Source organism: Gymnogyps californianus, chromosome 2, assembly GCF_018139145.2.
Source record: "Gymnogyps californianus isolate 813 chromosome 2, ASM1813914v2, whole genome shotgun sequence".
Taxonomy (NCBI): Eukaryota; Metazoa; Chordata; class Aves; order Accipitriformes; family Cathartidae; genus Gymnogyps; species Gymnogyps californianus.
This window is the reverse complement of record NC_059472.1, coordinates 156,322,227-156,346,292: the sequence shown is the minus strand read 5'-3', so window position 1 is coordinate 156,346,292 and position 24,066 is coordinate 156,322,227. Positions and strand designations below refer to the sequence as shown.

At 39.7% G+C, this 24,066-nt stretch overlaps 1 protein-coding gene across 2 annotated transcripts in view; it reads right to left on the bottom strand.

Annotated features, from left to right (window-relative positions):
- DIP2C (disco interacting protein 2 homolog C) overlaps positions 1-24,066 on the bottom strand; it is a 337,937-nt gene that overhangs the window by 298,609 nt on the left and 15,262 nt on the right. The window lies entirely within an intron of this gene.

Below are 24,066 nucleotides of genomic sequence, written 5' to 3'. Positions count from 1 at the left end.
GGCAGGAGGTTGACAACTGCAGAGTTTCGCAAGCGGGGAGGGCAGGAATGGGCTCCAGCCCCCGGCTGGGTCAGCCAGCAGCCCCTGCAGAAAGCAGCTCTGCCAGGGAGGGAGAGGCGCCCCGTCCTTATAGGAGACTGCACCTATGAAAAAGTTTAAACCACCTGAAGATCTGCCCAATAAAATCAGCTCCAACTCGGTGGAAATAAATCTTAGATTTGGTACTAAAAGCCAACTCTATTTCCTTCTTGCTGGGAGAAGGATTTCTGCACTATTTCATTTGAACTGGTTAGTCACACACCAGGAGACAACACTGGAGAAGGTAAAAAAAATAAATAAATGGATACAAGCAACAGTGAACAGTTCTAAATAAATGAGGGGGGTTTCACAGAATGCTAGAAGCCAGTGAGAGAATTCAGAGGGTAAAAGCAGCAGGTGAAGTCATGGGCTCCAGACTCCAGGCTCAGCTTTACTGTAACTGAAAAGTTTGTTTAGAAACAAACTGGCAAATATAGTGACCTCTCCGTTCTGCCCTTACATGCTTATTGTGTTTTGACTAAAAGGTTGTTTTCAAAGGATGAGCAAGTTCCCAGCACAACCTCATTAAACCCTCTGCCACCGTTTTCATGAAAAAAGTGCACAAATGATACATCCTACAAATTCCATTTCTTTGTAGTAAGTATATTACAGAAATAGTTTCTTCATATTAAATATTGGCAGGGCAGTTCTAATAGAATCAGTAGCCAAACATTGTACTTAACATCTGCCATTTTAATAACTATCTCTACTTCTACTGAACAGGCTATTTGATTTAATAGACAGTTGTAAAATTCTAATAAATCTTGTGACTGGCATCCATCTCTATTTTATCTCATTTTAGGTTTCTTGTTTACTATAATATTGCAGAAATGGTAGCTTTAATTTTCCAAAAAACAAGAGAGTGTTTGAACTTGAAAAAAATAAGATATACACCCCACAGTTTCAAGACAAGATAACAAGCACCTCCATTCACAACTGCAACTGACTGTTCCTACTCTGCAGGACACTTCCATAGCTAACCACCCACCCTCTCCTCTTTTTAAATAAGGCTGCAGCTGGTCTCCAAGAGGTTCTAAATTAAGGCAAGAATGCAATACAAAGTGCACGTGCATGAATTCAGATCTCTCCACAGCCACTGAAACGCATCTCCAGAGAAACAAAAGGACAGTACAGCAAGGGATGGAGAAACGAGCACTGGCGCTACGTGATACTAATCTTACAAAGCAACTGCTAAATGTGTTTCAGAAGTTAACTAGTCTACCTCAACAACTCTTAATCACCTTTGGTAAGAAACCTGGAATGTTAAATAATACATACCCTATTACAGCTTGTGCTCTTTCATAGAGCAATAAGGTATTATAAAAAAATCAAGAGAATACAGAGCTAGAGACTGCAAATGATGTTGATAAACATATTTGTAAATAACAGGAAATAAATAAAAATAAGATATGAAAATAAAATAGTCTTTTAAAAGACTGTGGTCTCAAAGAGAAGTGGAACAATGTTCAGAAACAGACAATATTTACCTTAGAATATCTTCGCATGGTGGAAGATAAAGATCAGATCAATGCATGTGTACTCCATTGAAGGCCAAACCCAGCAACCAACATCCAGTTTCTCTACTACTTGTGTGCTCTGGTTTTTATTTCTTAATTCCAGGAGTAAAACAAAGCCTCCTGAAAGTGAAGTGAAAAGGCTTTGCACCTCCTGTGGATACTTTCACATATACAATAGATGTCTCTGTGTTCCTCACACTTGCATTCCAATCAGACATAGAACACAGACAAGTACGTGATGGAAGATGGAGTGAAGTATTTTCCTGGCCACTTACCAAGTGACCATGCATATTAACCTCATAGTCTGAGCCTGTGATCGAATTTACCTCCCCCAGATGCTAACCTCCCTTTTCACTTCTTTCTTGCATTCACTGTAGGCTTCCATTTCTCTTCCCTTCTTCCTCCTCTTGCTGTTAACGTGTCCCCTATTTCACCAGTAGCTTGTGTTTTTGCACTTGTGGTCAGCCACGGTTCCCACCTCAGCCACTCCTACGGCTCACCCTCTCCCTCTACTGCATTGACACACTCTCTGTAGAGCTACGCTGCTAACTGGATCAAGAACTGATCCAGCTACAAAACCCTTTTGCACAGTTTTCAAGCCAGATCAATTCCCTGGCACAGAGAGGCAGGGACAGCACAGTAGTGAGCGCTTGGAAAAAGGGAACAGCAGGAATCACTGTAGAAAGCAAGCCTACCATTGAACTGCAGCCTTAAGCTGGTCTCTCCCTATTCCCACCCTCCCAGCGTTCTTGCCGTGACCATCGCCCCCCACCTGGCAGCGCTGGCAGCTCTTGCCAGGAGTTCCTCATCCTCCGTGGCCTAAATAAGTTTCACTCAGCACTTCCCAGCAGTGACATGTGCAGGACACCCCAGCTCACATCTCTGCCCCAAGAACTTACATTGAAATGGCGTGGCTCAAATACTAGATTTTAAAGCTTTTTAACTCATAGATTTTGTTCATTAAAAAGATGGAAGTGAAAATATACTTAGATGAAATCTGGATAGGCACACTCTCATGTTATTCATACTAGCATATATCCAAATCATCATTTATTTCTCTGCATATATAAACTGATGAAGGATGAGAAGAATGTGGTCATTGTTTTTAAAATTCCTATTAAAAAATGAACTAGTGAAAAATTCCCGACTTACTAAGCCATTATACAGTCTGACTCAGTAATTTTGAGCTATATTGATTTAATGATATTACTTGGAGCTAAAACTAACTGGTATGCTATTATGTACTTACAGAAAATAAAGGAACTAGAAATCTAGTACCACAGGTTAATCAAACTGTCAACAAACCTTCTTTGTTGCATAGCATAATCCAGGCAGCAATCTCAGAATGCATTATAGAGTGTTTTATAAACCAAATAAACTTAGTAGGTTTTATTTTAAAAATAAAGGTTTTATAAATAAAACAGTCACCTCTAAGGCACTACAATATTACTTTTGAGGACAAGAGATAAGCAAAAAGCCTCAATACTAACATCAGTTGGAATTTTGACTTGGGATGCTGCTGTACGTGTTTGAATTTGGGCAGAGTTCAGAGAGATCCCAGATGTTAACAGCAAAGCCCAGAGCCTCTTTTGTGAGATGGGATGACTGGGACCTCAGCTAAAACTTCACTGCTTACACTCACATCCTAAATGCAAAGCTGCTACAGTCTTTGCTGTGCCACAACATGCAGGCAACGGAACCAATCAGACCTGGGTGGAAATTTCAAAAGCTCATTTTATTTGCTTTTTCCTGATGAAGTTATATAGAAAAACTCAAATTCCATTCAAAACAGAGGGAGTGGGAACTCCACTGGGTTAAACGTGACCTCGGCCACGCTGCTGCCCTAACACTTACACTGGCCCAATATGTCTTATACCAGAATTTACAGCTGAAGAGTAAGAAAGCAAGAAATTGAGAGATCCTGGTATCAAAAGGTGTCAAAAATGCCTCGGCCTGCTCTGAGACATTTCAAAGATGTACAAATCTTTGCAACCATTACAACTCTTATTTACTCACACACATAACTTCAACTGAAATGGGGCCTGACCCCACCAAGGCCTCTCCCAGAGGGGGGAAGCTGATAGTCTCTAAATAGGTGGTTTCAAATATCTTGCTGCAAACTATGGAGGCTGCTGTTATAACCTCTCCAGTCTTGTTCACACTGCTTAATGACAAAACTGCAATGCTAAGCATTGCATGGGCCATGAATCATAGTGTGGTAGCAGTTATTCACACAGAAAATGCATGACATACTGATTCAACATGCTGAACAGAGTAGATCCCTGTCCCATAAGGTAACTTACATTATTCCTTTAATTTAAACTTTACCCTCAATGCAGTGGGCTTGCACTCAAATTTCAGATAATAACATAGGCCCTGGTTTCAAGTGCCATTGAAATCAGTGGAAAGATTCAGAAACGCTTCCAAAGGCTTTGGATTGAGCTCATGGAACGCAGGATCCCATTTGAGCCTACCCATCGCCCACCGGCAGTCTCAGGGGAAGAAAAGCAGAAGGAAGGGACTACAAAGGACTCCAATTACATAGCATGGCTTCAGGCCCTAGCATCTAGTCATCCAGGCTACGTAACACCGAGTATTTGACCTCTCTTTTGTTGAAGAAGTTTGTATTTCTGCAATCCTTACTTGGAATTACTAAGAACAGAAAGGATACTGCCATCTAATTTCAAGCACTTCGGCACACAATACCAAAACACTTGGACAAATTCATACCTCCCACCATACAACTCTAATTCCACTTTCAAAGTTCATCTCCACAGAAGCTGTGCAAATCTTATGTCTCCCAAAAGTCAGTGATGCCTGGCAACATCAGATCACAGGAAACCTTGTCCCAAAATCACTAAAATACACATGAAAATTCTGCCGAAACTCTACATAAATTAGAATTAAAATTATTCTATGGGATAAATTGCAATATCTTAAGATTTAATACATGTAACATTGTTAAACTCACTTTAAAGAAGTCTAAACATCAAAGTGGAAGGTACCATCCTCACTATATATTTTGTCATTAAAATTATCTAATCCTCCTACAATAGTATCACCCAGAGACCTCAGCTGACACACTGCATTCTGTACCTTCTGCAGCAAAAGGAAGACAGAATGGAAAATAACAAAACATGAAAATGTGTTGCTAGGATAAGACATCATGGAAACCAAATGCACTGCACTTAAATAGTGTGACATTCTGTATGTGCTCTAACACACAGAAATACTTCAATTTCTCCAAAGTTTCATCTTTTCCCTTTGGTGGATTTAGATTCAGTTTCTTTTCTTTTTTTATAGCTCACCTGAGTTTAAATTTGAAATGTGTTAACCAAATATTGTCTTAGATTGTAACCTATGCTACTCAATAAGGATGACGGGATAGTATGGATCCAATTTGGGCAGATTTTCTCTGCTAGAGTCTTGCAGAACTATATCCCTAGATGTCATGCGAATTATCACTTTGTATCAGATGCATCTCTCTTCCCTCATCCTGTAAGTTTCCGAAGCTCCAAGGACACTCAGAAGGAGAACAAATGGAAACGAAAATTTAGGCGCTGTGCAGAGCCTCAGGGGGCTTTTCTATTGATGTCTCTGGAGAGCAGTTAGCTAAGGTGGTATCCCAAATACCTAATTCAAGGAAAAAGTTTTCAAGAGATATAATTTTTCAGCAACGCATTTCAGGCACAGCCTATGGTTTTCTTGCTTCTGTAAAAAAATCCATTAAAGGTTCAAAAAACTTCCAGTCTTTCAAAGATTAAATTCTCTCTGCACACTTGAAATTGCAATATCACGGGTTTCTAAACAGTAAACCACTGTTTGCTAGCTACATCAACAGAATATAAAAAAGGCACATTGCCACTTTGTAAGAATACATCTCACTATGAAGCCACACATGCAGTATACAGTATTTTCAGGATGCTTGCCCATTTTGAAAGCAACCCACAAAATGAAGCTATATGACCTCAGAATACCTGAGCACAGTCTCCAGAATGTCATGTTGTCGCTTCCCAGGTAGAGTACTGTATTTTTAACATTAACTAAATACATTTCGTCACTGCGAAAGTGCAAAGAAGACACTGTCACAGCATTTTCCCATAGTGTGATCACTATAAAATTTTCCTCTTGTCACAATAATAGTAACAACAGTAGTACCAGTGATCGTGCTTGTTAGAATCTGGATGGCAGACACTTCATAATGTCAAAAAGATCCCTATTCCTTCACGTGCTGCTATCTGATGAAGCACCAAAGGTGTCATTACGATGTAACCTAAAGTCCTCCTTTAAGAATTCAGGCTTTGATTAGGAAAAAGAGGTTGGGCTGTGTTAAAAACAGTGTATCTAGATGGCTCCTTCATATTAATCCTTACTATTTCCATGCACTTCAAAACAGGCTTTTTACTTTGCCAGAACACTGGGTAAAACTGTCCTTGTGCAGAACGCATATCTTTTGAAAAACAAACGGATCTTCTAGACAGGAAAAGGTATTATTTCAAAGAGGTATACCATAAGAATCAACAGATTTGCACATGACTTTGGAAACAGGGTAAGGTCTCACAGTCACAGGCTTGCAGCTTGCAGAATTAAATGTATTAGGAGAGCAGGAAGTAGGACTGAAAAGGATTTCATGGTAAGTCCTTCATTAGTCCTGGCAGTATCTTAGAATTGGTCTGAACATTTAGTAAGTTTCTTCAATATATTAGTATGTATTTATATGGCTTAAGTATACCCAAGAGTGGCATTTTGATGATCTCTTCTAATCAAGCTCATTTTCGGAAACGTTCAAAACAGGAGTGGAAACAAATGAGCTGGAGTTAGAGCATACTGCAAGACAACTACAGTCCACCCCAGAATGCAAAAACTCCGTTGAAGTTTGAGAGATTTTCCTTTGGAATAATTTTCAGATATTATCACCTTTTTAAATGGAAAGATGACTGCAAGTCTGACCATTTACTATCAGAATTTCAGTGTTTCTGCAGCATCCAAGAGCTAGAAAGGGCATTCTTTGATCTGGTTAATATGGAAATAAGGGCACAGAGAGTGCTTTCTTTAAAGAAAAATAGCTGTATCAATAAAAACTATTTGTGAAAGAGTTGAACAATTTTCTCAACAAAGTTATATTTAAGCTCTTTAAGCTGAAAAGGGGGAAAACCCTCTAGTTTAAGAGATACTGCAGAATCCTCCTTCTGATGAGCAATCACTTACAGACATGGAAGTAGTTTCCCCACACTTTCAATCTACTACCCTCGCACAGAGTACTGCTAGACCTCCTGGGGGAGGTCTCCGAGTAACGTCAAATGAAAGCAGAATAGCTTATGTGAAAGATACGCAGGCATCTAACTTCAGTGTGGAAGGTGAGGGAGGGAAAAAAGGTACAAAGTACTCTTACTGGCACAAGTTGGGAAGAAGAACCCTTCAGGATAAAGCCCAGCAGTAAGTGCGAAGCAACATTTGCTTTCTTACCAAATGATGCCCAGAGAGATTTCGAAGCAGTTCTTTCATTCTTCACAGCTGCGGCCTGGGTCTGTTGCTAATAAGAGCCTTCCAACACCTAACCCATGGTGCTTCTGTGCAGGCTGCCAGGTGAAAATAAGGGGAATGTGGGAAGAGGAGGGATGTTAGCTCACTACCAGCAGCAGCCAAATCCTGTGAAAAGGGCTACGATGGAAGGAGCCAGGTGGGTTGTGCATTGCAAAGGCATGATTCCTGGAAGAGAGCCTCTGAGCTGCGATGATGATGGATCAGCAGAGAAACTGGCAACCAATGAGCTCTTCCAGGGCACCAGGTCAGTAAGGAAATCAGTCTGTCATTTTGGTTTCTGTTACCCACCGCAGCACCCCTCTGCTGTCTGCTCGTTTGCTCTGGAGCCCTTCAGAGCAGGGGTTATGTACTTCTGCAACCCTTGCACAACAGCACCCTGATCATAGCTGCTCTCCACACCTTACTATAGCAATGATGAATGAGTCTTTGTCAAGTTCAATGACGATAATGAAGTAAAGAGAAGAAGCGAAAATGCTCTGATGTTAGAATTAGTTAATTTGTTAAGTAGCAATAGCAAGACCCTTGTAACTAGCAAGGATCTAGAGTGTTTCTTCAACAGCTTTTCTTTGTTTAAAGCTTTGTTTCCTGGATGTGAGAAACAAACAAAAAAAGGCCCTAAATAACTGTTCAAGACGTTAACTCTTTTTTCCCCGTGCTGTTTCTAAAAGCAGGGCAAGCTATAAACTACCCTATAAACACATCTTGAGCTTCCTGTGACAACTTCAGTGTCAAGCAAAGCCTTGCACAATGCAATAGTACTAGTTTCCCATTCCCATTTTGACTATGGATACCAGTTTTAGCCTCATATAGAGCCTATTTTACAAGTTTGCTCTTTTATTAGGTCTCTGCTCCAATTATCTTAATGTGACTCATTTTACATTGTTTATATTTATAGTACAATATTGTGTTGTATTGTTCACATACTTTTAGGGCACACAGTATGTGAAATATTGCTCTATGCAACACAGCATTTCCATTTGCTTTCGCAATTACAGATAGAAAATACTACCAGGCTACAACACTATTCTGAAGCAGCACACTTCCTTGCACAGATAGTGTAACAGACACAAGTTTATGGCATGTTAATTAATATTTTACCTTTTATTTTACTTAACGTTTCCTTTCTCTCTACAACAGATTCTGCACTCATAATTAATTGACCATAGGTATTTATGCAGCACATACACACGTTATACCCACCACCACTTCAAAGATTACTGCTAAAAACCCACGGTATTAAAAAAAGTACTCACACTTAACATAAAAAAAAAAGAGCTAAAAAAAGAGCTATGTATTACTTAACAAACAGTAAGATCACAAACCTCCATCTGGCCAAAAAGGATGTCATAACAAAAATTAACAGCTGGAACTTCTACTGTGGAGTTCTGCTTCGCCTTTTTTTATTTTTCCATATATACGTATTTAGCACTTTCCAAAATCATCTTAACAAGAATTTTTAAGATGAATAACATCATCAGTTGTATCAAACACACATTGCTTAACTACTTTTATTGTGTATTTCAAGTGCTTTCACTGTACCTTTCAATATCATTTTATTCACATCAGTCAATCTGCCTACTAATAGCCACTTGTTAGGAGTCGTTAAGCTACTCATCAGCCAAGGCACAAGTTACCCACTGATACAGTTCCAGTCCTCTCTTACAGAAAAGGCCACAACAGCAAGCAGGCAGCCAATCCAGGGATGGGCAGATTTTTACATATCTAGTAATTTTAAGTAAAGAAAAAACAGAAAAACAGATTTGCAAGCCTTGGTCTTCAGCCTCAGTAGCAGACATTTACTGTAACTGATGTTTAGAGATTGAGATCTACAAAATGCTCATAATGATACTTCCTTAAGTATCCCCTGCAGTCCAAACCCTGGAGTAAAAATATACAACGAGCAAGCAGAGAGAGACATACCAACGGTGTTAATGTATTCATCTTCAAAAACAAATGCATTATAATTCTGTCTGTGTGATAAGGCAGCAAGAAAAACATCTCTAGAATAATAATCCATTCAGTGATATTCTCACATTGATATGCTTCTGTGATTTTGACTGGGTTTTTTAGTTGATTAAAAAATTGATAGTAAAACAAGTAACGATTTGCTCTGAGTGTTTGAGTGTCAAAAAATGTTGACATTTTGTTAAATGAACATTCACTTTTCTAGACTATTCAGTTGAGATTTAGTAATACTCATATTCTAGCATGAGAAAATGCTTTTGCATTTGAACCACACTTCTGCTGTATACATTATGGTGCATATGGTACCCTGCATGGCCCCCAGGCTGCTAGCAAGAAACGTCTGTGTGAGCAGCAGTAAACAGGTTCGCATCAATTCCTCTCTGCTGTTACCCACCAAACCACCAGGATTAAACCCTGGCTCCAAAGGAATGGATGAAAGCTTTACCTTGACTTTGTCTGGGCTAAGACTCACACAGAAGTTCCAGCTGGGTAAAAATGTGGTCTATAAATCTTGCCTGGAAGGCAGACAGGATATTTCATAGAATCATAGACTGGTTTGGGCTGGAAGGGACCTTAAAGATCATCTAGTTCCAACTCTCCTGCCATGGGCAGGGACACCTTCCACTAGACCAGGTTGCTCAAAGCCCCATCCAACCTGGCCTTGAACACTTCCAGGGAGGGGGCATCCACAACTTCCCTGGGCAACCTGCTCCAGTGCCTCACCACCCTCACAGTAAAGAACTTCTTCCTTACATCTACTCTAAATCTACCCTCTTTCAGTTTAAAGCCATTACCCCTTGTCCTATCACTACATGCCCTTGTAAAAAGTCCCTCTCCGGCCTTCTTGTAGGCCCCCTTTAGGTACTGGAAGGCTGCTATAAGGTCTCCCCAGAGCCTTCTCTTCTCCAGGCTGAACAACCCCAGCTCTCTCAGCCTGTCTTCATAGGAGAGGTGCTCCAGCCCTCTGATCATCTTCGTGGCCCTCCTCTGGACTCGTTCCAACAGGTCCATGTCCTTCTTGTGTTGGGGGCCCCAGAGCTGAACGCAGTACTCCAAGTGGGGTCTCACGAGAGCAGAGTAGAGGGGGACAATCACCTCCCTCGACCTGCTGGTTACGCTGCTTTTGATGCAGCCCAGGATACAGTTGGCTTTCTGGGCTGCAAATGCACATTGCCGGGTCATGTTGAGCTTCTTGTCAACCAACACCCCCAAGTCCTTCTCCTCAGGGCTGCTCTCAATCCACTCATTGCCCAGCCTGTATTTGTGCTTGGGCTTGCCCCGACCCATGTGCAGGACCTTGCACTTGGCCTTGTTGAACTTCATGAGGTTCACACGGGCCCACCCCTCAAGCCTGTCAAGGTCCTTCTGGATGCCATCCCTCCCCTCCAGCGTGTCGACCACACCACACAGCTTGGTGTGATCAGCAAACTTGCGGAGGGTGCAGTCAATGTTAAGGGAGAAGCCACTGCCCGAGCATTCACACACCAGGCCAGGACTCGCACACACAACTCCTAGGACCAGAGTCCCTTCACAGCGGGCGACTCCAGTGAGCCAACCGGTGCCCCTTTCAACTCCTCACACACACACACTCACCCTCAGATGCTTCTTCTTCCCTCAGGCTTGACCCTAGGTTCCCCAAAGCAGAATCTCTAATCAAGGCCTTCAAAATAAAAGCCATAATTTATTCTATCTATGGTGCACAAATTTAGACAGCTTGAGCTGGGTGCCTCCGAAGAGGGACCCCAAACACTAAAATCGCTGGGCAATTACATCCTTACAATCTAAATTCCCACCCCTCACACCATAGTCTGGTCCAATAGTAATATTCAGGTCTGGGGTCATCTTCTCTCTCATTGGGTCCTTTTTCTCATCTCAGGCCAGGTTCTTTCTCTTTCCTGTTTTTTTAGGCTAGTTGTTACTATGTCTCCTTTTCCTGGCTCAAACTGGCTCTGGGACTTCCCAAATCATCTTATTCCTCCAATCAGGGAATAGGTCAACATTAAACAAAAGCATTAAGCAAGCTATGAGTTCTCCTTTTATCATTAACAACTACTTTAAAGCAGCTAAACAAAGTCCTTAAAGCCCTCCAAAACATATTAACAGCCTCCATAACTTATATACATTCCTGTGCTATTACAGCCTCACAATCTTATCCCATTATTGCCACATGCTGTTTACATCTCATTCAGGTGTGGTCCACATGCTCATGTAGCTCAGCTTTGCCACCTTCCACAACACTCAGTCCCACTGTCCATGTCGCTGAGAAAGATGTTAAACAGCACCGGTCCCAGTACCGACCCCTGAGGAACGCCATTCATCACTGGTCTCCACTTGGACATTGAGCCGTTGACCGCAACTCTTTGAGTGTGACCATCCAGCCAATTCCTTATCCATCGAGTGGTCCATCCATCAAATCCATGTCTCTCCAATTTACATAATTCCATCCTATTAGTGACTGAGCCTTGCACTCACCAAAAGCAAGGATGCTCCCAACATGAATAATGAAAGAAAAATAGTTCAGTCTCCATCTCACAAATTTTGAAAGCTTCATGTCGAGCCATCACCCAAAGAATCAGCAAAAAGCATCCACACCATCTCCTCACGTAGCCAGAGGTAATACCTAGGAATATGACCAGTGTACCTCTAACTTTGTTTCACACTGGACAAAACCAGCATCATCTTAAGCTTCCTGTTGATACAAGCTATTAACAATATTAGACACAATCACCTTTAAGTCTCCATTTCTCAAGTCATCAGACCATAATATTTTTGCAGTAAGACTGAAAACAGACATTGATGTTCAATCTACTTAGAAGCAGTTTGCATAAGAATCACATCACTGCTATAATGTATGCAATAAGTTACCATTTTTCTACAATATTACTTTGCTAGTGTCCAACAGAGCTGGATTAAAAATATAAATACAATTTTAAAATACAATTAAAATTTCCCCATACGTCTCTATTCTTCTAGCAAAATCCACAAATACGAACTAGATATAATATCTGAAGGTCAAACAGATTTTTTACAAAACATTTTAAGCCAACAGAGTCATAGAAGGCTTATAAAATCAATAAGACATATGAAGCTGATTGCAACCTTAGAAAAAGCCTCAAATCTTTAGCCTGGGTGACACAAATAGGGCATTTCACACTGTAAGCAATTTCCCAGCAATGTAGACCAGTTTACCTTTGCACTATGAAGGGTCTTTTGCATCTCTAGACTACAAGTAACTGCAGAGGTTATTTAGGATGCAGACAACTCTGTAAGGCACTGTGCAAGATCAAGAATAACGGCTCATTGCTGCTAATGAGCAATGTCAAACATGGGTCCCCCCACACCTTGTGCAGGAAACTGCCTGGCTTTGTTTTGAGGATGGGAGGAAGGTATTTGTAGCATTGTCACATAAAGCATCCGCGAAGCCAGTTAAAACACATACTTAAAAAATAAAAATTAAAAAAAAAAAAAAAAAATCAGTCAGCAACAGAATATATGACTAGGAAAAGTAAGAGTATACTTGAAATGTTCTCCAAGAAACACCGTAAGAGTCAGAATTTTCCAGTAACGGCTCCTCAGTATTTCTTGGTATTTCTCTCCTAGGTAAAAGCAAATAAAATGAAAATGAGAGATTTGTCTTTTGGGGAAAAGGATGCAGGGAACAACACCTTAACAGAAGGGGGTTTTTTTATAGTACCTGATGTAAATATTCAATCTCAAACCCTTGTTCCCCCAGTGAACAATTTTTGAACACCTTCCCCATACTCCACATAAGATGGCAAACAAGTATAGGTGTTCCAACTTCTCTACACCTAACTGCCCTCCGTGGATGGCCAAGGTGTGCTTCTACAGCAGCAGGCTTTCACAACAAGAAGAGTCAAGTGAAATCCACAACAAATGGTCTGGAGTTCATGTCAGGACATCCTCATGCCTTCAGCAAACCTCTGTTCATGCTCAGAGGTGCAGTCATGCATCCAGGGTATCACTCTTCTGCCTGGTCTCAGCCAGGTGACTCCAAAACCCTTAGGGACCTCTTATATTCAGTTTGCAGACTCTACACTATGTCCAAAATGTTCAAATCACATTAAGTTTCTAGGTTGCTTTTTGAGATGAAACGATAAAATGGACATGTGTGCTGTTAAAAATTTTAATAACATGATTTTTTTTGATAAACCGGCAGATTCACACTTTCCACAAGTCAATCACCTTTGACTAATAAAGATTTAAAGGAAACTCCAATGAATGCCAGCTAATTTCAAATCTTTAAGGATCGTCCCTTTAAAACTTGCAGTTAAAACATGAGCGAGCGCATGCAGCAGGTATGGAAATTCTCACATCGGTGCTGGGGGTGCAGGCAGAACGCTCTTCCAAAGAATTCAAGAATATCTTTGATACTTTCTGCATCAAAACACCACCAGTTAGAACACAGACATTTAATCCTGTGGCTGTCAGCGGAGCTAGGACACAGCTAAATTTACTTTGTGGATATGCCCTAAGCAGTAATCTATACAGGAAGGGAAAATAGTAACATAGAAGGTAGAAGGTATGTATAACACCGTTAAGATTTTGAAGATGTACTGAAGTAGGAAGGAGATGATATGAAATCTTGTCACATCAGATCTTTATATAGCTAACTCAATGGAAGATAATGTTGCCCAGAACAAGTGCGGAAAACATGAATGTTCGTAAGAATTTTTTTCCATCTATATTTCTGGCCTGATACTGTATGGCACTGTTTTCTGCAACACAATGCGCTATTTCATACACAAAAAGAAACACTGTCTACTGAAAATTAACATGTGGTAGGAACATTCCTCTGCAAGATGTAAGTGATTTAACAATGCGATTGGGGATTATGTCATCTGACTGTATTGTTTCTATGGACTTTAAGGCAAATTAGCTAACTTGCATTTCCAGCATCACAACCAGGCCTACAATTTTTATTCCAGGTTGATATGCACACATGGATGCGCTAAGAATTAATGAGAAACACTAAACAAATATCAGGGTACATACTGTTGTTGAAGGTGCCACTGCTTCAAAGATATTTTGTAATGTTGCATCACTTGTACACCTGGAATACATATTTGCCAGTTCATGCATATAGATGTGGCACAAGGATATTCATAGATGTGGCATGATACCACCAAAATGCATGAGAGGCAACCCCACCCATCTAGGGCTGCAAACATTAAAAGAAAATTCAGGGATATACTTATGGGCTGCTTAGTTTGTCACTCAACCAAAACCAAACAACACATGAATACTTGGCAGAACATGGTTAATTATTAAGTTTATTTATCATTTTACAAAGCAAACTGTAACAATTCATAAAAACAAATATCCAGAATATCCGAAACCACACATTAATAATAATAAAACCCCAAAACTGCAGATCACAGAATTAGACTCCATTAGGCATATTGTTGCAGTAAGTGGCACCCATTTAGAAGACGCAAGAGAGCCAAAAACACAGTCTTCTATGTAGAGATCCAACATAAGCAAATGGAGCTAGGTTAATACAGCAAATTCATATAAATCTGGGATAAGAATGAAAACCAGGCATGTTTTTCCTTTTTTTTTTTCTTTTGCTAAGACAGAAAACAGAATGTTTGCTAAAACAGAAAAGATTTATGAATCTAAACACAAACAAGTAAATAACAATACTGAACAATTCTGTGCTATTATCCATGCTCCTCAAAACACCCTGGCCCCCTAACAAACACTCCCTTACAGCGAATGGAGTCCAACCTGTGTTTGATGTGACAGAAATGTTTCGATGAAGAAAAAGCATCAATATACAGGACAACTTTTAAACATGCTTAAATACTGCCCTTCTTCTGGGTTAATGTAAGCTCATAATGGAGCATTTTCTTGAATCATGTCACAGTCCAGGGACAGAAGAAATGGTGCACGGTAATACTAATAATACCCACTTTCACAGGAGGTCTCCCAACCTATCCTGACTTCTAAGGCTGCCTTTGCTGCTTCCTTTTTTGGTCTTACTGAAAATACAGCAAAAACCAAAATGCTAGCCCCAGAGTAGTTTCAGCTATTACAGATTCTCTTTGCCAGCAATAGCTGGGGTCCAGTTATTCTGAAGCAAAGTGGCAGTCAACCACACTTCTTTTAATTTAAGATGGGACACAGACACAAGAATGTATCAGTGTTATGAGGCAAGAGAAATATTTTAAATATACACAAAAGTTAACATTATTATTTCTTAGAATATAATTACTTAAAAGACTACAATAAATAATTTCTCAAATCTGAAATTACGGCACCTTTCTATGACAGTCGTTACTGGCATTTATTGATAACTGGTTATCATTATTTCATTTAAAACAGTTGTAAATAAGACTTTACACCTTCTTGATGGCAAACCTACATTGTTAGTCACATATCTGAGTCAATCCCTTCCCTCTGAGAATAACTGCACCCTCTTAGAGATAAGTATACAAGCAGTCTGATATCCAGGTGAGGTACCTGGACAGAAGTCTCATAAAATAAATTTAAAAAAAAACACACAAAAAAACCCAAACAAACAAAAAAAACCCCACCACATAATAAAAACACCTGTATATTTGAAAGAATGTTTGTGCATCTCTATCAGTGTGGTACTTCAATAGCCTAGGGTGGAAGCATTATGCCTTAGTATCAAGACTGTCCCTATCTAGAACAACACTTTAATAAGTTCCTAAATTACACTTTTGTGCTCCGCTCACTTCCCTACTCAAGAAAAGTCTAAAGCAAAAGGAGTTTAGACTTCAAAACACTAAGACACTATGACAGAACTTCTGTTGCCACTCCCTGAAATTAGCACGACAATTAGACGGGTGTAAAAACCAGCAAGAATGAATGCAGCTGAACAGAGTCTTTTCTTCAGATACATTGGATTTATTTGTTTTTGAAAGTAAGCCCAAGGATCTGTAGTTACAACTGCTACTTTTTCCCCGACTCCGAGCATGTATTCAGTTGTGTATTGTCTCATTATTTCATACTATAATAATCCCCAGTTTGCTTTCTATTTTGCAAACAATATTGCAACAGTTGAATTGTCTTAAGCTTTTAGAGAATTTTTTTTTTAATATGACAATCTCAAACTACCCACAAGTGTTTCGCTGGCTCCTAATTTTTACTATAAGCTATCCTTGTGTTTTAATAATATATTATAAATCCTAATCAAATTGAAAAATACATCAATAACATGCAAGAATATGGATTGAAGGGACTTTACATATTTTCAGAGATGTGACAAGGGGGGAAAATGGGAAATACAAATCAAGAAGAGGAGACAGCATTTTTCAATCAATACTTTTCCATACCCCACTCTTCCCCCCCATATTCCCAAGCCTTTGAAATACTCACACTACATACAAGCATAAAATTGCAGTTTCCAAAAAAAGTACCCACTGAAGTCACAAACAGCTTGATGCAGCTTGCTTTTGGTTCTACAGTTTGCATTGCTTAAAATTGACAAGATTTGGTTAAAATGGGTCATCTGCTTACTGTTCTAAGAAAGACAATCTGGGTTAAAACTGAAAAGTTTTAACACTATGATGCAATCTAAAGCAATAGTTCTGAAACTGCATGGTGGATCCAATGATGAATGACATCAGCTCATGGAAAAAAATGGAAAAAAAAAAGATCTGACCAAAATACAGGATGTCAAAACTTAGAAAAAATATTTATTAGCATCTCTGATTAAAAGCAAATGCTTTCAATTCGGAAACTACTTTTCCGTCAGTTCTATTTTCTTCTTCCTGCTTCTCACCAATGACCTCTCCTCATAAGGATGCCAAGCAGCCACCTTCAAGCCAAATCACCAACTACGGGCTCATAAACTCTGAATTGGCACCACACAGTACTCAGCAGAGACTGCAGTAATGTGTGATATTCCCTCTTTTTCTTTCAACAAAAGGTGTGAATGCCAACACCTGAAACCTCCGCACCTCAAGGCAAGGTTATTTTATCACTGTCTTATCCTTCTGTTAAATAGATAATTTCTAGGAAACGTGAGTGCTCTACTTACCTACCCCTTGGGAAAGAAGCAAGGCAAATGTGACGGCAAAAGCCCCACATGGGGCTGCTGTGGGACAGTATTCAGGCTGGCTTGCATTCTTCCATTGACTTTCTTTTCCTCGGGAAGAGCTTCAGTTTTGAGGCTGTTGTCGTGTTATCTTCTTAAAAACAAAGGTTTTCATTCGTGGCTGAGATACCCACGAAATACAACTGGGCCAGGGCACAGGGTCAAGCACAGACCCACACTTCTGTCTGGTAGTTAGTGCTCTCACTGAGACAGTTTTGGCCCATGACAGCCAGCACTGTCCCAGATAATGCCCAGACACAGTTCAGGGAATAGCACATATCACAGACTGTTCACAGTAGGCAGTTTGGATATGACCATATGCTGCAAAAAGGTTTAGACACCTACACGTGAGCCAGGCTGGGCCACTCAATCACAGGACCAGAGAACCGTGCCTGGCCCTGGATGACTTACAATGCTAGTATTGACAGATGAGGGCTTAGGGCTTCAGGTGCTACTTTTACAACACACACCAAAAAAAAGAAAAAAATTCTATGTAGGAAAGACAACAGATTGATGAAACTCTTATTTTACATATCAAATCTTAACTGAGAAATTGCAGAGAAAGTGGTCTGAGGAATTACTTACTCAGGTATATACTGCACTTATGAAGCTCATGCAAATCTGAGCTCTGGAACAGAAACTAAATGCTGTTTGGGTAAACTGTTGCCTGATTTTCAGATACTAATGTTTCACAGCTGAATGATGTGGACATCTCATTTAAAAACAGAGAACAGGGTGCTCTGAGATTCTACCTAAATTGCCTGTCTCCAGAGGTCTGGACTATCCTTCGTCATCCTCTTCAGTATGCTCCAAAGTCAGATGAGGTTTTTTTATTAACAGAAGAAAATCTAAAAGCTAGAAGAACACTAAATGTTTTTGAGCCATGAAAAAAGCTTGTGATAAACTACCATGATGAACTCTGAAAAATCAACCATACTTTTTTCAGTATGAAAAATAATCCCCAAAATTATATTTAAACTAGAGACATGCTTTAAAATCCCTGAAGAACAGAGTGGGAGAGTCAAGTCTCTTGGAACACCAACCTAAACATTTCCAATCCTGCTGCATCTTTTTTGGTAAAGTTAATTGCAGAGACATGCTCTCATTCTTGCTGGGATTCAGCTGCCATCATTTCCCTCTGAATGCAGCCATGAAAGCCACGGCAAACGTGGCAGAAGTGAATGTGTGCCACCAGGTCCTTCAATTCACAGTCCAGTATATTAATCATGATACTAGTGAATGTACAGAACTAAACAGTGGCACAGCTGGGTACCAGAACACATCCTCAGCTGCCTCAACTTCACTCACAAGCAAAGCAACAGTACGAACAGCCAGGGGCAATGCCACCCTGAAGGATTCCCACCTGAAAAACAGAACAAGTCTGAAGGTGAACTAAGCCTTGGTGCTGAAGAACAGATGTTTGTTGCTTCACTGCTAAAATGTTCCAAAATTGTATTTTCCCTGTTGTCCACTGGACACTATTACTGTTTTTCCTTCATTGTCTGTGCCAGATATAAAAAAGGGCACGAGGGAATAAGAACCACCATGTGTTTCCAAGACTGCAGTTCCTGCCTATTAAAAGAACATTTTAAAAAAGTTACAGCTACATCCAGAATACTATTTATCCAGCTTTAAAAGTGGGAGCATTTAGTCCAGTACAAGAAAGAATTTAAAGGACCTTCAGGCTTATTCCTTCTTTAGGACTTCTCTTGCAGTGTACAGTATTACAGTATTATAATCAAATATTGTTTAGATGATTTAAAAAATATGAATAAAATTATTCCAGATGTGAAAGTCTTTGAGGCTGAAGAACTCAATACCACGTCAATACTGGAAAGATCATGGGGCTTAAAAATAGTTGCAGAAGCAGGTTTTGTGTTCACTTCAGTACTATTGGAACTAAAGATACTGGATACAGCGTAGTCTCCCAAAATGGCTGAGATGCCTCATATAGTCTTGGACTTCCTCGTAGTGAATCCCTTACATCACCAGCTGAACTTTTTTTAGAATTTTCCAGGTATCCTTTCTTTTTATGTGCCCTTGTGGATGCTTTCTTCTTCTAGCTCCAGTTCTGTAACCCATCCCTAGACAGCAGAGTCCTTAACCATGCAAGCCCTAAGCATATGCCTACTTTTAACCATGTGTTTCAGTTCTAATTGGTTTCAGTATGACTTAAGCCAATAATAAAAACAGTATGTATGTCCCATGCAAATATGTTTGTACCTACACACTTCCATACGCAAATAATATAATCCATAGTTGCACAACTTCATCACACTATTCTGATATAAATTTCTTCTATGTGAATGTCATACTGCAATTTCCAGTCCAGTCAGTTTTTCACAGGACAGTCCACAATAAAATGCCCCACAGCCTTTTATAATAGACTGTAAAGAAAGATGTAAGTACTTGCTCTTGGCTTTAAGTGGTAGCACAGTGCTCCCACAGTAGCAATTCCATTTCTTAAAGTATAATGGAGTCCAACTTCAATATACTAAGTTATATCAACCTCAGTTTTGTCAATAATACATAACTTCAGGTCCAAAGCTAATACTTTTTTAAGAAGCCATATACAGTATTAGTTTCCTAAACATAAGAGCCTTTTCTAAGACCTGAGGATGAATCACCACTGGAGAACTTCAAGCTGGAAACAAAGCACAGTTTTTCCCCCAGCATAGGAAAGGATGGTCATCTAACAAGAACTGTAGTTCATCCACAGGATATTAGACCCAAGGTAGGAATTACTGGGAGGACCTTTTCGTGTGTGTGTGTGATCAGCAGACATGAATTTCTTCTGACCTGAAAGAAAAACTCAAACAAAACACCCATCAACTCATGAATCCCTGAAATACCACAGAAAAAAAAAAAAAAAAAAGAAAAGAAAAAAAATCACTCCTCATGTCTTGAGCTACTGATATGTCATTATTTATATGCCGGAGCACTTATTGACATGTCGGTTGGAGACATAACTTTAAGGGCACGTGTTCATCTAGAGACATTTTAGGAGAACTGGTCCTGGACATCGGCAAATTAAGCTGCTGTCAGTGCAGCCACTGCTTCACATGGTGAAACCACTGCAGCTTTGCTGCCTATTCTGCCTATGCTAAGGCTCTGAGAAGCAAACACTGCTTCTGTCACTGACAGGGAGGTTTGAGCATGTACGTTCAGTCACCACCCCAAGGACAGAGGAAGGGCTCTTGTTCAGAAGCAGCATTCACCTCTCCTATGGTTCAATTCAGCCTAATGCTGCTGAGAAGTCTTTGAGCCAGCTTTGGATTTCAAACCTCTTTTGCTTCCATCCAAAGACTTTCTGTATGTCTGTGTCCCTGTCTGCCAAATTGATCTTCCCTCTCTCATTATTTTCCCAACCAATTATACGGGTCTGACTTTGCTCCAGTTTTAAATTTGGTTCAGTGGGAGCCAGAGCATTTTGTAACAAAATGCCCCTACAGAGATCACCAGATACTGCAATTGGAAAGGCGCAATGTGTTAAAATAAGCTTTAAGATATATATACAATAGAGTTATACTTTATTCACTGTGTATTTTGAGGTACCAAGGGTCATTATGGTTAATTGTTCCGAGCCAAAAGACATCGTTGTAAATTCAGCAACAGCAGCATGTAATTCATTTCATTTGACCGAGCAGAAACATACACATCACAAAACTAACTGGAATAAAGATATTTGTTAAGTCCGTTTAACAACAAAAGCATTGGTGACTCATTAGAAAAGGTGTGAGTCAGTATAAAAGCCAAAACACTACTGAGAAGCGATAAATAAAATAGGATTAAAATTATCTTCTTGTACCAGACAGTTGAGACTGAGCATCAAGAAACCTCACATATCCCGGTGTGATTTAGAAGCCCTCCTAGTGACAGTGATCTGTCCCTTGTCCTTCTTGACCTCAGCTGTTATTTAAGGAATTGGGCGTGTGGTGGGGAAGGGGCTTGCACATTTGAGCCACAAAGCTGAGGAAAAATCCATGACTCAGAACGGGGGTAACTTGCGCATGCCTATCCCTAAGGGAGCTGCTGCTTCCCATAACATTCCCTTAAGTGGGAAGATTTGTTCATTTGAGGAGTCAGTGTGTGAGGTTCTTCCTTCCCCATCTTCTCTGCATGTATATTCCATCTTTAAATATGCCTACACACACATACACACTGATGTCTTTGTACTGATTTTTACAATTTAAAAAGCTACTTCCTTAAATATCACCGAAAATAAATCATTGCCTCAAGAGATGTTTCCACAGCTAAATTCTTAGGTTCTCTAATGTGTCACATTTAGCCTTTAATGGAATACATAGTCCTTGTCCCAATACATTTTTATGCCTAAATTTTAGTTATTCCATCACAGTGACAGAGTAACTTCTTACCCTCCTCACCCTGTAGCAGTGGGTGCAAACAAGAATTTTGTACTAGGCTTTGCAGACCATTCCTTTTACTGCACAAACAATCAAAAGTTTCTTTCGTTATTCAGATCTTATGAAACACAGTGACAAAGGACTAAACCACCATAAATGTGGGATATTACAAGAGCCACTTGCAGCCACTACGTTTTCATACAGCTTAATGAAGCAAAACAAACTCAGTGCGAAAACAGTGATCCTTCAGACCAAGTTCAGTAGATCCCAGGTACACTAAGGAAAACACCATGATGGATGGTAAAAGGAAGATGAAAATAAAAATGCAAAACAAGTCATAATCGTATTCTGTGATCCTGAACAGAATCTTTTTATTTCACGTCTTGATCACAGTAATACACTATCAAATTCCTAAAACTGATACAATTTATGCCTTTGCCATACACTGTCAAAGGACAAAGAAAGATACCTATCACTTGGCCTCTCCCATTCTTTTTGACATTTTGAAAATCCAGAAAAGAAAAGAAAAAAATCTTCTCACCCATCCCTCAACTGCCTCTTTTTCCCATAAAAGAATGGCTTGAATACAGTCTTTGGAAAACTACCCGGTTGGATCTAGATTTTCCATATGCCTGAGCTGCAAACTCAGCCCTGGAAAACAGGGAACAGGCATTTTTGTCTTTGGCTCGTGATGACAGCAATTGGCCTATGAACCACTTTTGTTTAGGCAATACTAGAAAAAAAAGAACGGCTCCAGTCTTGCTCTTTCTTCCTTGCTTCTTCCCTCTCCCTGCCTTGCAGCAAAAGGTAAAGAGAAAAAGACTCAAAATGTTTTCCAGAAAATGGGTGCCTAGATTTCCTTGTATTTAGGAGGAAAGGCAATTGCTGTAATCCCTCATTTCCTCGCTGTCACTCAAAGGCACCAGGTATATTGAACGCAAGGACCTGCCTTGGGCTTTCAGAGTGACTGCACTCCTATGGCTGCAGACGAGAGGCCCCTCTCCATGACACGTGGCTTCTGACAACTCACCGCAAGCATATCGAACGTATCCTTTACCAAAATATTTATTATATTATATTATTCTGCTGAAAAGCACTATCTCATGGAAATAAAAGTAGATTCTCTCCTTGTTATCTGCTTGGTCTGATTTTTAAAGCAGATTCTTAAATACAATTTAAATACAGTTCTCTTCATCTGAGAACTGGGGTTACCACTGTACCCTGCAGTGCAGGATTTTTACTTACATCAATCTGATTTCAGGGCTTGGAATCCAATATTGCCATCCTGACACCTGCAATCACTACCTTTACCCTCAAGGCAACCAAAGACACTTTTTCAGACAGAATGTGGGTGATGATACAACTCTGTTTCTGAGGCTGTGGTACAGAAGCAAGCTAAGTTTGAGGACCTCCAACCTCATACTGTAAAAACAAAGAATGACATCACCCAAAATCTTTTAAATCTACGAATTCAGTAAAGCACAGAGAAAGTATACAAAATGAGAACCAGATATGGGCAGTTCTCTTTTCTTCATCTAATGACCTGACAATGTTAAATATATAGTGGAGCATCATAAAAAAAAAAAAAAAAAAGCTTTTAAGATCCCTAACCTTTCACACAGTAATCCAAAAGAAAGACTCTTGATCCCTTGATTAACACTGACTCTCTTTTTCAAGCAAGCAATGAAGATGACAAAGATTTGGTTTTTCCATGCAGGAGACAGATATGCTCACTCCATGTGTGACAATTTGGTTTAAGTTAAACTGGCAATATCAATGAGACTGAAGCACATGCTTAAAATGCTTTGCTGAATTGGGACCATACTCTACATAACTTTCTCTTGCAAAAGCTATGTCCAGCTGCTCACTGAATAGTCAGGAGACGATGTGGATATGGAAGTTCTTCCATATTTAAAAGCTGTGTTCATACCCCAAAAAATACAGTCCAGCTTCCCTTTTTATAGAGAGGAAAAGAAAGCCTGGTGGCTGGGAAAGAATTAATAGCGTGAGGCCAAACATTCAACTGAGGACCACAACCACCAAACAGCTTTCATAAGAAGATCTTACTGTGAGTGGTTCTACAATGCCAAGGTATCTGGTGACTGCTTTCTAGCTCAGTCAGGGGGATTCATTATTGCATTACTGACATGGAACTTTGAAAAAATATGCGATATTTAAGTGCATGATTACAGCTGCATGCAACTCTCAAAACAGGTTTCAATAAAAATAAAAAAAGATCTCATCAACATTCAAGATATTTTCATATCTGAAATTGGTATTAATAAGTAATCAAACAAACCGATTTTCAAAGCCATTCAGTTTTGTTCACTTCCCTGCTCCTGACAGAACCAAAAGAATTACTTTTCAGACATGAACAGGCATATACTTCTATCATACAGAAAAAACCTAGGAATTGTTTAATTGACAGTCATATACCTGAGTGATAATCATAATGACAGTATTAAAATCAACACAAGCAACCTTACCCACGCTTGAATTCTAGATCATTTAC